We start from the raw sequence: 16,094 nt of genomic DNA, 5'->3' as shown, positions 1-16,094 counted from the left end.
TGTCAGAGGCAGATATCTGTAACTGAGAGCAATTCCACTCCTATTAGGGCTTTTAAATCCACTTGGTCATATAGTTGCAATTTTTCTGAATAGGCCACAAGAAGCAGGACAGTGGAAGGTTGGGTGGCCAGATGTCCTACTTTACAAAGGACAGCCCTCTGTTTGGAGGGCTGCCAGAAGACAATCCTCTGTTTGACGGGGTCCTCTGTTTGAAGGGCTGTTCTGTCCTAGTCTGGTTTAAAGATAAAGAACCATCATAAGAGACAGCAACAGGGGCCTTGAAGTTGCCCATCCAGTTAGCACTTGGGCAGCAGACTAAGCTGCAGGCACACAGGCTGCTTGGTCACAGTTCTCCTCACTCTAGTGAGATGTCTTATATTTTTATTGCAATTACAGTGATTAACTGTTACAGTGATTATCCCAGGCATTTTAGCATTCTAGACTTTTAGCTTTGCTGTTTTAAATCTGTATTTTAAATCTCTGCATCGCTGCTAGGATTTATTCTGGCTGTATTGTCATACTGTGGTTTTAATGTTTTATATAGTTTATATTGTTTTATTGTGTGCTCTTCGGTTTTAATTTCTGTGAACCGCCCAGAGAGCTTCGGCTATTGGGTGGTATAGAAATGAAATAATAAATAAATAATCTCTAAATTTGTATCTATACATATCAGTCAGCACATGCAAATGTTATGCAAACTGATATCCACTTCTGTCCTCTCCCCCCCCCCCCCCCGATGATGCATTTCCTCTTGTCTGGTGATGTGTAGGTAGCCACTCTAGTGGAAGAGTCAGAATGCAGACGTTATGCCTAGATAGCCTGCCAGGTGAGCTGTAGCTCCTAGGGAAGAGAAGGAGAGGGCAGTACTAACTCTCAGAAGTAAGAGGACTTGCTAGAAAAAAATCTCCCCTCAGTTATTGCGCCACAAAAGCTCAGATTATTATACCGTATTATATTATACTGTATTATAATATACATTACATTACATAGAAGGCTTCTTATGTTTGCCTTTGCACATTTGCAGATACAAATTTATTACACAAAGCGGGGTTCAAAGTTCTGGGTCTATCTATCATAATATTAAAATCTATCTATCATAAAATGTATCTTTCAGGGCGCAATCCTATGGCCGCTAGTCATTGGCTAGACGGCCATAGGATTGATCGGTTACTGGAGAACCGCCTCCCCTTCCCCTGCCACCTTGTAGGCAGCGCAGATTGTCCCTGGGCTCTGCGCTTGTAAGAGCGGCGCAGGGTGGGGCAAAAGGGGGCTGACCTGGGGTCAGGGCAGGGAATGTGTAAGTGCTGGTACGACGCTTCCTATGTGTTGTCCGGCCTCCCCACCCCGCACTCCAACGTCCCACGGCTAGACAGCCGAAATCGGCCATCTAGCTGCGAATGCAGAGTGGCTGAAGCACAGAGGAGACGATCCCTGCTGCGCTCCTCCCGTCATGCATTGGTTAGGTGGTCGCTTCCAAGTTCAGAGGTGGCCGCCTCTCCACATAGGATTGCTCCCTTAAGCTTATTATGTTGTATATTTGTGACCAACGTTTTTTAGAAAATACATTTGTATGACTGACTGAATAGGCCCAGATTCATTCATTCATTCGTTACATTTCTATACCGCCCAATAGTCAAAGCTCTCAGGGCACTTTGCAAATAATAAAACCCTGAAACCACAATATGATAACATAATATAAAACCATTAACATATGAAAATATAAAAACAATTTTAAACAATCAACAACAGATGGTAGATCGTTAAATAAAACACATAGCTCTTTGGGGCAGTGGGGAGAAGATTATGTGGTACAACTGCCTTGACTCACAGGCACTTCCTGAGGAATGAGGTAGTTTCTGTTAAGTCTGGTCATCTTCTTTCCATGGCCCCTTTAGGGGTCTTGACTTATAAGCAGTGCAGAGTAATTTCCGTCAGAAATGTTTCAGTGCTAGGCATGTAACATCACTGATCATCACTGAAAATGCAAGTGGTGGAGTTCTATTATTTATTACATTTGCATCCAGCTTTTCCTCCAGAGCTCAGGGGCACACACATGGAGTTAGTAACACAGGAAGCTGTGCTTCATACAAATCTATGGTGAAACCACACTTGGAATACTGTGTACAGTTCTGGTCACCTCACTTACAAGAGCTGGAAAAGGTGCAGAAAAGGGCAATTAAAATTATCGAAGTGCTGGTGTAACTCCCCTATGAGTACAATGTTTGGGGCTTTCCAGCTTAGAAAAAGGGTGAATGTATGATCTGATATGATTTTATAAAATTATGCAGGGTGCAGAGAATAATTTTGCATGGTATGAAGGAAGTGGATAATAGAACCTGGGGGTCATCCCATGAAGCTGAATGGTGGGAGATTAGGACAGATCAAAGGAAGTACTTCTTCACCCAGTACATAGTTAAACTATAGGATTTGTTACCACAAGATGTAGTGATGGCTGCCAACTTGGTCGGCTTTAAAAGGGGATTATCCAAATTCATGGAGGACAAGGCTGTCAATGGCTACTAATCCACTAGTCACGATAGACAGGACTATCAATGACATGAAAGGAAGTATGCCTCTCAATATCAGTTGCTGGGGAATATGACTGGGAGGGGGCTGTTGGACTACAACTCTAATCACCCCATCACATATGTTGGGATGATGTATCCCAACACATCTAAAGAGGGCACCCAGGTGGGGAGGGCTATGATAGGTATCTGGTTGGCCAGTGTGGGAGCTGAATACTAGAGCAGATGGGCCTTTGGTCTGATCCAGCAGGGCTCTTTTCATGTTTTTAGGCTAGACAATTTGTCCACCTTAACCTAGTCTTGTCCACTTTAACCTTCCCCAACCTGGTGTCCTTCAGACGTTTTGGACTACAACTCCCACCATTCCTGACCATTGGCCATGTTGGCTGGAACTGATGGGAGTTGAAATCCAGAACATCTGGAGGGCACCAGGTTCGGGAAGGCTGGACTTTTCTAATTGGCAAGAAAAGGCCCCATGGTCCCAGGCAGAAACCTTTCCCATTAACTGTTACGTAATCCTTTTAGCTGGAGATGCCAGGGAGTATATAAAGGACCTCCTTCATGCAAAGCATGCACTCTGCCTTCATAGCTTAACCCATCCCCACTCCACCATTATGGTGTGGAGTAGGTTATATTGAGAGATGATGACTGTCCCAAAGTCATATAGTAAATTTTTGGCAGAATAGGACTTTTCAAGCCAAAAGTTCCAGGTCATAGAATCATAGAATCATAGAATAGTAGGGTTGGAAGGGGCCTACAAGGCCATCGAGTCCAACCCCCTGCTCAATGCAGGAATCCAAGTCAGAGCATCCCTGACAAATGGCTGTCCAGCCTCGTCTTAAAGGCCTCCAGTGTGGGAGAGCCCACCACCTCCCCAGGTAATTGGTTCCATTGCCGTATTGCTCTGACACTCAGGAAGTTTTTCCTGATGTTCAGCCGGAATCTGGCTTCCTGTAACTTGAGCCCATTATTCCGTGTCCTGCACTCTGGGATGATCAAGAAGAGATCCTGGCCTTCTTCTCTGTGACAACCTTTCAAGTACTTGAAGAGTGCTATCATATCTCCCCTCAGTCTTCTCTTCTCAAGGCTAAACATGCCCAGTTCTTTCAGTCTCTCTTCATAGGACTTTGTTTCCAGTCCCCTGATCATCTTTGTTGCCCTCCTTTGAACCCTCTCCAGCTTGTCTGCATCCTTCTTAAAGTGTGGTGCCCAGAACTGGACACAGTACTCCAGATGAGGCCTAACCAGTGCTGAGTAGAGGGGAACTAGTACTTCCCGGGATTTGGAAGCGATGCTTCTATTAATGCAGCCCAAAATAGCATTTGCCTTTTTTGCAGCCACATCACATTGTTGGCTCATATTCAGCTTGTGATCGACGACAATTCCAAGATCCTTCTCGCTCGTAGTGTGGTTGAGCCACGTATCCCCCATCTTGTAACTGTGCATTTGGTTTCTTTTTCCTAGGTGCAGAACTTGGCATTTGTCCCTATTAAATGCCATTCTGTTGTTTTCTGCCCAGCACTCCAGTCTATCCAGATCACTTTGAATTTTGTTTCTGTCTTCCAAAGTATTAGCTATCCCTCCCAATTTTGTGTCATCTGCAAATTTGATCAGCATTCCCTGCACCTCCTCCTCCAAGTCATTAATAAAAATGTTGAAGAGCACTGGGCCCAGGACTGAGCCCTGCGGTACCCCGCTCGTTACCTCTCCCCAGCTTGAGAAGGTCCCATTGATAAGCACTCTTTGAGTCCGATTCTGTAGCCAACTGTGGATCCACATGATCGTTGTTTCATCTAGCCCACTTCGAGCAAGTTTGCTCATCAGGATATCATGGGGCACTTTGTCGAAAGCTTTGCTGAAGTCGAGGTATATGATGTCTACAGCATTCCCACGGTCTACAAGGGAGGTGACTTGATCAAAAAATGAGATCAGATTTGTCTGGCAGGACTTGTTTTTGACAAATCCATGTTGGCTTCGAGTAATCACGGCATTGTTGTCAAGGTGCTTCCAGATGGATTGCTTTATGATCTGCTCCAGAATTTTCCCAGGGATTGATGTCAGACTGACTGGTCTGTAGTTCCCAGGTTCCTCCTTTTTACCCTTTTTGAAGATAGGGACAACGTTAGCCCTCCTCCAGTCATCTGGCACTTCCCCGGTCCTCCATGATTTCTCAAAGAGAATAGACAGCGGTTCTGAGAGTTCTTCTGCCAGTTCCTTTATTACTCTAGGATGCAGTTCATCTGGCCCTGGACTCCAGCACTAGAACCAACATACCACATTGGTTCCACTCTACCATGGATAAGAACATGTATATTGTAATGAATCTAGAAATGTTTTTGAAATAGATCTTATTTATTTATTTGTGGCATATCACTGAATATAATAAAATCTCTCAGCGGTTGTCACACAAACTAAAGGTAGGTTCATGCAGCTGCTTTCCTATTCCACTGACATTTTCTTTTGAATACTTTGCAGTTCATGGGCCACAGAGAAAGAAAAGTGGTTTCTCTCAAAGCTTTCCTTATTTCAGCAGCTTCATTCAGAGAAAAATTCTTGTTGTTGTTGTCGTCGTCACTGTTGTTTAATCACTGAGAGTCAGATTGTAGTATCCAGTGTTAGTCCTACATAGAGTAGACCCATTGAAATGAATGGGAGTTAAGTCAGTTGAGACTAACTTAAGTATCATTCATGTCAATGGGTCTACTCTATGTAGAACTAACACTGGCTACTACCCAGAAACTCTTGCAAGTTAGCCACAAATTGCTCAGAGATCTAAGAGTAGGTTCTCATCTACCTAAGGCAGAGGTGTTGAACGGCAGGCCTGGGGGCCAGATCTGGCTCTCCAGGAAGCCTGATCCAGCCCCCTGGGCAAGACGGACATGCTCCCTTCCCCTGGCCTTACCCCCTTTCCCACAACAACAGATAATTTGGTTTCCCAGCTTCGGCAGTTCTCCCCCACACCATTCTAAAGATCGAACTGCCTCTCATAAGGCTTAATTACTAGCAGTAAAAGCTGTCAAGAATGTGGCCTGCTTCTCCATCATGAGACTAGGCCTGGGTGTCACGTCCAAAGCAACCACCTAGAATGGGGTGTTATCTGAAGGCTTCTCTGCCATGCTGCTTGCTCAAGGCCAGGCTCGGTCTCTCTTAACTGGGAAAGAAATAACAGCTGAGGGTGGTGGGAAGATCCTGCCTCCTCTGGGGCAGAGGTGGTCCACCATGGGGCCAAGCTGTTGACTGGTCAAGGTAGTTGCTACAGCCTTGAGTTGCTAGGGACGGGTCTTAAAAGGAGGCTGAGGGAGAGGCATGGTGCCTTCCTTTGTCTTGGCTGCTTATGGACCCGCTGTTGGCTGGAAGCTATCCTTGGAGGCCTGCACCTAGATATGTGGAAGGATAGGCTAACTGGTTTTGTTACTTTGCCTGGGGGAGCAGCACAAAAACTCTCTGTGTATTTGGTGTTTTTCTTCAGCATTTCAGTTTGTAATCCCCTGTACAATCTACCACCTCCAACTCTTTCTCTCCCCATATTCCCTTTCTTATAAGCAACCTTTCTCCAACTCCAAGTGGGTGTGAGTCCTTCTGAGTAACCTCAGTACTAATCTCAGTGCCTCTTGGCCAGAGGGGGTGGCTACTGGGTGTCTTTGGAGGACTTGAGGCCAGGTTTGGCTAGTCCTACTTTGCACGGTCATTGGGATTAGTTCCAGCGATCCTTCATAAAAGCTTTAAACTAAATTATGCTGGTATTTTTTATCCTGCTGCTGTTGTCTTTGGCACTGCCCACCACTGGAAAGTGGCCCCTGAGAGCTTCTCCAAGATGGGATTCAGCCCCTAGGCAGAAAGAGGTTCAACATCCTTGACCTAAGGACTGACTAGACTTTTCAGTAGTCTGCAAGCAGGGCTCCGGTGCTCCTTCCTGTGAGTAGCAGAAACAGGCTGCTGTTTCTGCTACTATGCAGCACAAGCACACCTATGCAAACGTCCTAAATTTCAGGGGGAAACTGAATAGTTTAGTTCTAGCTGGCACAGAATCTGGATTTGTTTGGTGTAGAATTTTGTATCATATATAAATTATCTCATATATTCAGCATTTTAATGCTAAGTAGGAATTAAAAAGAGATATAGCTATGTCCATTGAGGAATATGTAAGCCTAATTGTTTAATAGGCCTCCAAATATCAACAAAAATATCTTTTAACATGAGCCATAGGAAATACTTTAAACTGAAAGCAGGTTCGTTATCCAAGGACATAATGTACATACTTTCCCATAAGGTCAGAGGGGGGAAAAACACATGCCTATGAAAATATTACAGATTGAGCGATTCTTGGAACTGGAATAAATGACCTCTCTTGGTGATGTGCACAGTAACTGGTTGTCCCAGGAACTCCATCCCAGCTGGCTTGGTCTGTGATTTAGTTCAGAAAAAAAATGATCCCACTCAACCCAGGATTTTTGGGGGCGCGTTCTAAAACCCAGTGATGCCAACTTTGCCTCTGATCACGTATGTGTACAAATGGTGAAATTCCCCTATTTGGTATGTTTACTTGCTAGATGTTGAGGATGGTCAGTCAGTGGACTGTGGACCAGGTCTGGATCAGGTTGCCCACTTTCCCCCTTGAAGTTGCCAGGGTGGATGGAGTTGTCCTCAGGCAATAACAGCACCAGTAGAATAAAATTAATTAATAGAGCGAAGAGAATACCTCTCCCCTTTGCCCTAAAGCAGGATTAGTCAATCTAGTGTCCTCCAGATGTATTGGACTGTTCACATAAGCCCCAGCAAGCAAGGCAATCGTCAGGGATTCTGGAAGTTGTAGTCCAACTCATCCACAGGGCACAAGGTTGCCTATGCTTATTTGCACAGTGGGTATCGCGGCCTGCCATTCCCTTTCCTCTTGAGTAGGGATGTCGGAAAAAGCTGCAACGGATTGAGTGAGTTCAGATTTTTATGAATCCAGCCTGCGGATTCTGCAGTGGGCAGCTTTTTCAGAGTCATGTGGATTCTGAGGCCCCCGGATCTTCATCACACAAAGGGTTAAAGCTCCCGCCCCCTGTCACAGCCCCATTCTGGATTGCACCTCCACACATCTGCTATTCAGCTTTTTTTTAAAAAAAAAAATTAAGCCATTCAGGAAATTGCTGACTGTATATGCAGATAATGCTGGCTGGCGAGTGCTGGGAGTTGTAGGACTTTTTTTTGTCTAAACATGCATAGGATTGCCCTTTAAATTGCTTTAGAAAAAGGGCATATGTTTGAGGCAGGGTGTGGCACATGAGCCCTCTGTTGTGGGCAAGGACAAGAAATGTGGTTGTGGAGTCTCAGTGGTGGCCAGCAAGACACTGACCTTTCAGCTAGCTTTGTACTGTACTGCTTGGCTTCCTTGTGGATCTGGTTGTGGAACAATTAATCAGTAAATTTCTAAAACAAAAAGACTATCTCTATGCCACATAGGCTACATTTGCACGCAACGATAAGCCAGGATTCCAGGCTTACATAGGAACAGCTATGGTGCGACCACACGTGGAATACTGTGTACAGTTCTGCTCACCACACCTAAAAAAGGATACTGTAGAGCTGGAAAAAATGCAGAAAAGGGCAACTAAAATGACCAAGGGGCTGGAGCATCTCCCCTATGAAAGAAGGTTACAACAGCTCAGATTGTCTAGCTTGAAAAAAAGGAGGGTAAGGAGAGATATGATAGAGGTGTACAAAATGGTGTGGAGAATGTGGATAGGGAGACATTTTTTCGCCCTCTCACATAATACTAGAACCCAATGGGGTCGTCCCATGAAGCTGATTGGTGGGCGATTCAGGACAGATCAAAGGAAGTTCTTCTTCACACAAGGCATAGTTAAACTATGGAATTCGCTACCGCAAGATGCAGTGATGGCCACCAACTCAGATGGCTTTAAAAGGGGGTTGGACAAATTCCTGGAGGAGAAGGCCATCACGGTGGCTACTAGGCTTGAGGGCTAGGTGCTACCTCCAGTACCTGAGGCAGTGAGCCTATGTACACCAGTCGCTGGGGAACGTGGGCGGGAAGGTGCTGTTGCACTCATGCCCTGCTTGTGGGTTCCTGGTCGACAGCTGCTTGGCCACTCTGTGAACAGAATGCGGGGCTAGATGGTGCCTTGGTTTGATCCAGCAGGGCTCTTCTGATGTTCTTAGATTCTTAATGCGGGACTAGATGGTGCCTTGGTTTGATCCAGCAGGGCTCTTCTGATGTTCTTAGATTCTTAATGTGGGACTAGATGGTGCCTTGGTTTGATCCAGCAGGGCTCTTCTGATGTTCTTAGATTCTTAATGCAGGACTAGATGGTGCCTTGGTTTGATCCAGCAGGGCTCTTCTGATGTTCTTAGATTCTTAATGCGGGACTAGATGGTGCCTTGGTTTGATCCAGCAGGGCTCTTCTGATGTTCTTAGATTCTTAATGCGGGACTAGATGGTGCCTTGGTTTGATCCAGCAGGGCTCTTCTGATGTTCTTAGATTCTTAATGCGGGACTAGATGGTGCCTTGGTTTGATCCAGCAGGGCTCTTCTGATGTTCTTAGATTCTTAATGCGGGACTAGATGGTGCCTTGGTTTGATCCAGCAGGGCTCTTCTGATGTTCTTAGATTCTTAATGCGGGACTAGATGGTGCCTTGGTTTGATCCAGCAGGGCTCTTCTGATGTTCTTAGATTCTTAATGCGGGACTAGATGGTGCCTTGGTTTGATCCAGCAGGGCTCTTCTGATGTTCTTAGATTCTTAATGCGGGACTAGATGGTGCCTTGGTTTGATCCAGCAGGGCTCTTCTGATGTTCTTAGATTCTTAATGCGGGGCTAGATGGTGCCTTGGTTTGATCCAGCAGGGCTCTTCTGATGTTCTTAGATTCTTAATGCGGGGCTAGATGGTGCCTTGGTTTGATCCAGCAGGGCTCTTCTGATGTTCTTAGATTCTTAATGCGGGGCTAGATGGTGCCTTGGTTTGATCCAGCAGGGCTCTTCTGATGTTCTTAGATTCTTAATGCGGGGCTAGATGGTGCCTTGGTTTGATCCAGCAGGGCTCTTCTGATGTTCTTAGATTCTTAATGCGGGGCTAGATGGTGCCTTGGTTTGATCCAGCAGGGCTCTTCTGATGTTCTTAGATTCTTAATGCGGGGCTAGATGGTGCCTTGGTTTGATCCAGCAGGGCTCTTCTGATGTTCTTAGATTCTTAATGCGGGGCTAGATGGTGCCTTGGTTTGATCCAGCAGGGCTCTTCTGATGTTCTTAGATTCTTAATGCGGGGCTAGATGGTGCCTTGGTTTGATCCAGCAGGGCTCTTCTGATGTTCTTAGATTCTTAATGCGGGGCTAGATGGTGCCTTGGTTTGATCCAGCAGGGCTCTTCTGATGTTCTTAGATTCTTAATGCGGGACTAGATGGTGCCTTGGTTTGATCCAGCAGGGCTCTTCTGATGTTCTTAGATTCTTAATGCGGGGCTAGATGGTGCCTTGGTTTGATCCAGCAGGGCTCTTCTGATGTTCTTAGATTCTTAATGCGGGGCTAGATGGTGCCTTGGTTTGATCCAGCAGGGCTCTTCTGATGTTCTTAGATTCTTAATGCGGGACTAGATGGTGCCTTGGTTTGATCCAGCAGGGCTCTTCTGATGTTCTTAGATTCTTAATGCGGGGCTAGATGGTGCCTTGGTTTGATCCAGCAGGGCTCTTCTGATGTTCTTAGATTCTTAATGCGGGACTAGATGGTGCCTTGGTTTGATCCAGCAGGGCTCTTCTGATGTTCTTAGATTCTTAATGCGGGGCTAGATGGTGCCTTGGTTTGATCCAGCAGGGCTCTTCTGATGTTCTTAGATTCTTAATGCGGGGCTAGATGGTGCCTTGGTTTGATCCAGCAGGGCTCTTCTGATGTTCTTAGATTCTTAATGCGGGACTAGATGGTGCCTTGGTTTGATCCAGCAGGGCTCTTCTGATGTTCTTAGATTCTTAATGCGGGACTAGATGGTGCCTTGGTTTGATCCAGCAGGGCTCTTCTGATGTTCTTAGATTCTTAATGCGGGACTAGATGGTGCCTTGGTTTGATCCAGCAGGGCTCTTCTGATGTTCTTAGATTCTTAATGCGGGACTAGATGGTGCCTTGGTTTGATCCAGCAGGGCTCTTCTGATGTTCTTAGATTCTTAATGCGGGGCTAGATGGTGCCTTGGTTTGATCCAGCAGGGCTCTTCTGATGTTCTTAGATTCTTAATGCGGGACTAGATGGTGCCTTGGTTTGATCCAGCAGGGCTCTTCTGATGTTCTTAGATTCTTAATGCGGGGCTAGATGGTGCCTTGGTTTGATCCAGCAGGGCTCTTCTGATGTTCTTAGATTCTTAATGCGGGGCTAGATGGTGCCTTGGTTTGATCCAGCAGGGCTCTTCTGATGTTCTTAGATTCTTAATGCGGGACTAGAAGGTGCCTTGGTTTGATCCAGCAGGGCTCTTCTGATGTTCTTAGATTCTTAATGCGGGGCTAGATGGTGCCTTGGTTTGATCCAGCAGGGCTCTTCTGATGTTCTTAGATTCTTAATGCGGGGCTAGATGGTGCCTTGGTTTGATCCAGCAGGGCTCTTCTGATGTTCTTAGATTCTTAATGCGGGGCTAGATGGTGCCTTGGTTTGATCCAGCAGGGCTCTTCTGATGTTCTTAGATTCTTAATGCGGGGCTAGATGGTGCCTTGGTTTGATCCAGCAGGGCTCTTCTGATGTTCTTAGATTCTTAATGCGGGGCTAGATGGTGCCTTGGTTTGATCCAGCAGGGCTCTTCTGATGTTCTTAGATTCTTAATGCGGGGCTAGATGGTGCCTTGGTTTGATCCAGCAGGGCTCTTCTGATGTTCTTAGATTCTTAATGCGGGGCTAGATGGTGCCTTGGTTTGATCCAGCAGGGCTCTTCTGATGTTCTTAGATTCTTAATGCGGGGCTAGATGGTGCCTTGGTTTGATCCAGCAGGGCTCTTCTGATGTTCTTAGATTCTTAATGCGGGGCTAGATGGTGCCTTGGTTTGATCCAGCAGGGCTCTTCTGATGTTCTTAGATTCTTAATGCGGGGCTAGATGGTGCCTTGGTTTGATCCAGCAGGGCTCTTCTGATGTTCTTAGATTCTTAATGCGGGGCTAGATGGTGCCTTGGTTTGATCCAGCAGGGCTCTTCTGATGTTCTTAGATTCTTAATGCGGGGCTAGATGGTGCCTTGGTTTGATCCAGCAGGGCTCTTCTGATGTTCTTAGATTCTTAATGCGGGGCTAGATGGTGCCTTGGTTTGATCCAGCAGGCCTCTTCTGATGTTCTTAGATTCTTAATGCGGGGCTAGATGGTGCCTTGGTTTGATCCAGCAGGGCTCTTCTGATGTTCTTAGATTCTTAATGCGGGGCTAGATGGTGCCTTGGTTTGATCCAGCAGGGCTCTTCTGATGTTCTTAGATTCTTAATGCGGGGCTAGATGGTGCCTTGGTTTGATCCAGCAGGGCTCTTCTGATGTTCTTAGATTCTTAATGCGGGGCTAGATGGTGCCTTGGTTTGATCCAGCAGGGCTCTTCTGATGTTCTTAGATTCTTAATGCGGGGCTAGATGGTGCCTTGGTTTGATCCAGCAGGGCTCTTCTGATGTTCTTAGATTCTTAATGCGGGGCTAGATGGTGCCTTGGTTTGATCCAGCAGGGCTCTTCTGATGTTCTTAGATTCTTAATGCGGGGCTAGATGGTGCCTTGGTTTGATCCAGCAGGGCTCTTCTGATGTTCTTAGATTCTTAATGTAGGAAGCTGCCTCATACTGAGTCAGACCCCTTTCCATCTAGCCCAGTGTTGGCAACCCTGACTGGCAGCAGCTCTCTAAACTTTCAGGCAAGTGTTTTTCCAGCCCTGCCTGGGGATGCCAAGGATCAAACTTGGGACCTTCTAAATGCAAAGCATGTGCTCTATTACAGAGCTGTATCCTTTCTCCAAATCAGGAGGGGCAGGGAGCCCGGTGTGTGCCAAGACAGGTGTCTGCAGGCACGTTGGTGCCCATAGGCACCAAGGTGAAGACCCCAGGTCTACACTGACTGACAGCGGCTGTCCAGGGTTTCAGGCAGGATTGGGTCCTAGCCCTTCCTGGAGATGTTCCACCACTGAGCTATGGCCTCTTCTAGTTTTATCCTGGCTTACTGTGAATGAGCAGTGTGCTCATGAGCACAGCCCATTTGCTCCTGCTTTACTCTTCACTTTGCACAAGAGGATAAATCAAACCAGGATTTGTTGTTGCCTTATGAACCCTGGCTTATTTGGGAGCAACAAACCAGGATCCTGGATTCAGAGGTAATGCTAAGCTATCCATTTCTGGTTTGTTTACTTATTCACACAAGAAGGAGAAACAAAGTGACGCGGATGAGCTGCATGCACTAGCAGGCTGCATGTTCACAGCAAACCAGGGCCCTGTCCACATGGCACTGCTTTCACCCTTCACTCTGTCACAACTGCGCAGCATTTCAGCTTCAAATTAGCTTCTGCTGCAATACACTGGCAATGTACTGTGGGCTTCCCTAACACACTCCACCGTGCCCTCTTTTTTTGCCATTATACTTTAATGCACAGCTGTGCAGTCCTGTGAGTGTGGGGTGCGACATTTGAGTGGCTGTTTTGTATTTTAGGGGTTCTGTTGTGTCTTTGCATCCCTCATTAGGTAAAAAGTGGGTGTTTTGTGCTCCTTCATTTCCATGCTGTTAGTTCCCCAGCCTGAGACTCTCACAATGGTTCACACTCACAAGCGTGAATGGTGCGTGCCTACCCATCGCTCCGAAATGGTGGCTGGAGCAAAGTTGGTCCTCCCCTAAGACTCCCCCAGCCCTTGGGCATTGAGTCCAAAAGCAACCTTGAGAAGATACGAAGCTGCGAAAATGTGATTAAATAAATGAAAATGCCTCTCTGTGCCTGTGTAACTGTGCAGCTGTGAAGGGATGGGGGGAGTAAAGGAGTGATACAAGCACTATGCACGCCTATAACACACCTACTGCAAAATGCGAAATCAGTTTGGTGAAGGGACAGATGGCTCGCAACTGGGAAACCCGCAGCAAATGAAAAACATCACAGCAAAACGCCTCCTTGGAAATCCACATTTTCTGGGAGAAAACCATGGATGGCTGCGAAGTGGTGACTGCGTCGTCTGCCCCAAGGGACCTTGACTCGCAGCTGCCCTGCAGTAAAAGGCTCATGTAGATGGGGCCCAGGAATCCTGGCTTATTGTTATGTGCAAATGCAGCCATTGACTGACATGCTATCCTCATACCCCAAACTGGAAGACATTATCCCTTATTATTCAGTAGGGAGAGGTACTCCACACATGGGCAGAGGTCATTACTCTACCATTTACAGAATAGAAATGGCACTGAAAATAGGTTATTGTAATGATAACCCTTAGCTTATTAGACCTTTACTTATTCCCGTATGGCTGAAACAATAAGTTCTTTCAGTTTAAATGAAACAAAGTGGTTTGGTTTTTGAGAGGTTGTTTTAGGTTTTTTTCAGGGGTGGCACTCTACTCAACCAGGAGCAAATATTCACATTTTAAAAGCTCAGATGCATTTGTTTTGATTACCTATAGTGTTCTTCTCCCCCACCTGCCCCACTCCTACATATGCCATGTAGTATGTCTTAGTAACTTCTAAATTAAAACTCGTGGGGCTCAACCTTTTCTGTCTCGTACTCATGCCTGGAAGTGTAGCAAATGACTGAAGTGTGTGCCAGTGGAGAGAGCATGGCACTCCGCACATGTTTAAAGGACACTTTCCTTTGTTAGTGCTGTATAGTTACTGGCGGGTGGAAGGAAGGGAAGGAGAGGGGTTAACAATTCCAGCCACAACAGCTCCCAAAGTTACCAGCCAGTGGCCACTGACCTCTTGGCCCAACCAATGCTGTAGAGGTAAGTTTTGATGTGCAGGTGCTCATCACGACAGTCTCCACAGCCACACCCCGAGGAGAATCATGTACCATGGACATATGAATGAAGACTGCATGAATTGTGAGGGGCTGGAGACAAGAGAATATCAAGGCTTTAAAATCTGGAGTGCCACTCTGCAAACAAGGCAGGGCTCAGCTGTAGGTGAGGTGGCCAGTTGTCCTACTTTACGGAGGATAGCCCTCTATTTGAAGGGCTGCCAGAGGACTATTTTGAAAGTGTCTTCTCTTTGAAGGACTTTCCAGTCCACATCCAGTTTAAAGATTGGGGAAGGGGGACCACACACCATAGGGTGGCCAGGTGTCCTCCTTTACAGAGGACAAACCTCTATTTGAAGGGCTGCCAGAGGACTATTTTGAAAGTGTCTTCTCTTTGAAGGACTTTCCAGTCCACATCCAGTTTAAAGATTGGGGAAGGGGGACCACACACCATAGGGTGGCCAGGTGTCCTCCTTTACAGAGGACAAACCTCTATTTGAAGGGCTGCCAGAGGACTATTTTGAAAGTGTCTTCTCTTTGAAGGACTTTCCAGTCCACATCCAGCTTAAAGATTGGGGAAGGGGGACCACACACCATAGGGTGGCCAGGTATCCTCCTTTACAGAGGACAAACCTCTATTTGAAGGGCTGCCAGAGGACTGTCCCCTATTTTGCAGGTGTCCTCTATTTGAAGGGCTGTCCAGTCCGAGTCAGGGTTAAAGATAAAGAACCATCAGAAGGGGGAGCTGTGGCCTTGAATGTGCCCATCCACAGCATCTGGACAGCAGACTGAGCAGGCACACAGCTCACCTGGTCACAGTTGTCCTCACTCTGGTTAGATGTATTGTTTCTATTTAAATAATAGTCGTTATTTCTAAATTTGCATCTATATCTATACATTAGCATATACAAATATTATGCTAACTGCATAAGTGGCCACTGTAGTGGGGCCAACGATCTACCCCTAATGTTTATGATACTACTAATTACATACTGCAATGCACCATGTGGCCCCATGGGCATTTCTCATGTTGATATAAAGTCATTAGTCCATTAAAAAAACCATTAACCTTAATCCAGAGCAAAATATACAAACTCTCAAATTATTCTGTGAGCCCCCACCCAGCTCTGGGCAAAAGAAGGAACTGCAGGGAGACCAGCCAATATTCTAGCACATGTCCAATGACATTCTCCAACTCCTGTAAAAGCTTCCAAGTCAGGAACATACAAAGTTGCCTTACACTGAGTCAGTCCATGCATTGTCTTTAATTTTTGTTGTTGTTTGGTTCTGTGGCACCACTTAAGCATTTATTCTGCACCTTTTGTTTGGAAGCCAATCCATTTACTTTTTAGTCTTTAAAAGTCTGTTCTGCGTAATGGGGAGTAGATGGGTGGGGTGGGGTGGGGGGATCGCTTTGCAATTCCCCAAAGGGGCAGCCAATAAACTCTCTGCAGAGCCAGATGGGGAGGTGGGAGGGAGATAGCTTTACTATTGTCACAAGCACCAGCCAATCAGCGCTCTGCACAGCCGGTTTCTCTCAGAACCTGGAAGAACTGATTGCTCTTGAGCTCAGTTCAGCTTGGAAGCTTGTAAAACAATACAAAAGGGAGTGAATGTGGATCTACAGCAGGCTCACTGATCCAGCTATGTCTGTC

The 16,094-nt window shown here is 46.2% G+C and overlaps 1 protein-coding gene across 1 annotated transcript in view; it reads right to left on the bottom strand.

Moving 5' to 3' along the window:
* The window catches only part of LOXL2 (lysyl oxidase like 2), a 123,215-nt gene that overhangs the window by 42,263 nt on the left and 64,858 nt on the right, over nucleotides 1–16,094 (bottom strand). The gene's annotated exons all lie outside the window — the stretch shown is intronic.

The sequence above is a fragment of the Heloderma suspectum genome, chromosome 6, assembly GCF_057233095.1.
Source record: "Heloderma suspectum isolate Gila_16-S chromosome 6, 16-S_ref, whole genome shotgun sequence".
In the NCBI taxonomy this organism is placed as follows: Eukaryota; Metazoa; Chordata; class Lepidosauria; order Squamata; family Helodermatidae; genus Heloderma; species Heloderma suspectum.
The sequence above is the reverse complement of the archived record's forward strand: the minus strand, read 5'-3'. Positions and strand labels throughout refer to the sequence as shown.